This window comes from Vulpes vulpes, chromosome 12 (genome assembly GCF_048418805.1).
Source record: "Vulpes vulpes isolate BD-2025 chromosome 12, VulVul3, whole genome shotgun sequence".
NCBI lineage: Eukaryota > Metazoa > Chordata > Mammalia > Carnivora > Canidae > Vulpes > Vulpes vulpes.
In genome coordinates this window covers 51,830,126-51,832,549 of record NC_132791.1, presented here as the reverse complement: position 1 = coordinate 51,832,549, position 2,424 = coordinate 51,830,126, and positions in this window count along the sequence as shown.

The window sequence follows — 2,424 nt, the reverse complement described above, 5'->3', positions numbered from 1 at the left end:
TCCTTTAGATACACCATCGCATGAGCCAGTATGAGCTGGACAGTTGCTGAGGCCTTGCAGAGAAACCCCCTAAACTGCCCTAAGCTCATTGTAATATTAGAATCTCCCATGGGTGGGGATTTTCAGTCATTTTTCACATAACAATGTAGCACCTTGACACACTGAGCATGTGCAGCTGAATGGAAGGGCTTAAGTCAAAATATGTACAAGTTCCTTTCTTTTTTTTTTTTAAAGATTTTATTTATTTATTCATAGACACACAGAGAGAGGCAGAGACACAGGCAGAAGGAGAGGGAGAAGCAGGCTCCATGCAGGAGCCTTTCTTTTTTTTTTCCTGAAAGCCAAATGAGGTTGATCAGGAGAGGTAGTATAAAGTGATGCATTCCTGGAAAACAATTAGGCAATATTTAACAAGAATCATAAATCTACTCCTGTGGACTCAACCCCAGGTCTCCAGGATCACACCCCAGGCTGCAGGTGGCACCAAACCACTGGGCCACCAGGGCTGCCCAAAATATGTGTAAGTTCTGTGTGTTAAGCTCCCTGGCCTTGTTCTGAAGCACACAGAATGAAAGCCCCTAACCCTAAGAAGAGGCAGTGCTTTGAGAGCTACCTCCTTGTCTCCTTACTTGTGACAAGTAGTAAAACCTTTTTGCTTTCAACACTTCCTTGAGTTGTGTTCCATTTGATACACCCAAGCAGGAAAGCTCTTGAATTCAGTTGCAGGTGCAGAGGTAGGAGAGGGGATTCTGGGATCTGGTGCACAGCAGTGGGCATATGGTTGATAGCACTATACTTTACGTGTAGAAGCTGGTATGTGCAGGTGCCTGGGTAGCTCACTCAGTTGAGTGTCTGCCTTTGGCTCAGGTCATGATCCCAGGGTGCTGGGATCGAGCCCAGTGTCAGGCTCCCTGCTCAGCAAGAGCATCAGTTTCTCTCTGTTCCTCTGCTCCTCCCTGCCCCCGGCACACTTGTGTGCTCTTTCTTTCTCTCTCAAATACATATATACATAAAAGTTGCTATGTGCATTTTATGCTATGTGTTTTTTCACAGAGTGTGGAATCTCTGCTATTTTCAGTAAGGTACAACTGCTTGGTTGCAACAGCAAATATAATGTTAAGCAAAAGGAAGCCATTCTAAAAAACTTTTTTGAAAAAAGTTTATATTGGGCCTCTGCTTTTCCTGAGCACCCATGACTCCCCAAGAACCCCCAACTCAAAGCTTAAACTCAAATCTAGGGGCTTGGGGTAATGGAGAATTAAGGACCTGTAGTTTGGTCCTTCTGGGCCTCAATTTCTTCATTTGTTATATGAGGATGACAGTTCTTGTTGGACACCCCATGCAGGGCAGCTGAGAGGTGCTACGTAGACGTGGACATGGACATGAGGTGGGCAAAACGAGGAGTCCCTGAAGGTGTAAGAGTTGGGGAAGAGGAGGTTTGGGCAGAGACTGCTCTAGGGCTGGCACCTAACCAGAGGTGAGGAGGCCAGAGGGATTTGTTTACTAACGCTCACTTCCTGGAATCTGAGCTGGTAAAGCCTGGTTGTTTACAAGTTCTCATGGGCCTCCCTACCCCCAACCGGGACAACTATGGTTTGGGGTCAGGGCATGGCTGCTCCCTGGGTGGGAGCTGAAAGAGGGGCTGGTTGTAAATATCTGCCAGTCATCAGGGGAGCAGCTTATGTGATACCTGTGATAGTCAGCTGCCTGGGCCTGAGAAACACTCAGCTGACCGGCATTCTGAGTTCCTTGGTGGCCATTCTGTACACTTGAAACCTTGTAACCCAAGAGCTAGAGTAGCTGAATAGACTGTCCCTCCTGTCCCCCACCCCTTTTTGCAAAGAAGGAATGTTCCATTGCTAGGGACTGAAGGTTATGAGCAACATGAAACTCAGAAGAGCAGCTGGGGTTTGTAAGAGAAGCCAAGGAAGAAAAGTTACTCAGCAAAATAAGCTTTCACCTGTGGATGCTCCAAACTCCCATTCCGGGGCTGTGGGTGACCGCCTGGTTCTGGTCACAGGTGCTAAGTTTCATAGCCTTGCTTCCCACATGCCAGCCACAACATTGATGCCCATTAAATTACAGAAGCCTAGGAGATTTGGGAAGGAGTCAGGTGGGCCTTAAGACTCAATAATGGGTTAATGTCAAAGGAGGAATACGCCCTGAAGAGGCAGCAGGAATTAGAAGGATGCTCAAATCTCAAGCAAACCTCAGCCCCACCCCAACCCCCACCGCACCCCCACCAGGAGCACTTCCTACTATGCAAGAAAGAGTGTGGGACTGGCACCAACTTGCACCATTCACCCTGGTTCCTGTTTGGCCCTCATCTGAGAAGCTGCATCTGGGTGACAGGACCTCAGAGTTAGGGGAGTAGTGAGGTGTGAAACCTCATCTTGTTGCAGGGTTGCAGGGTTCTTGTCTCAA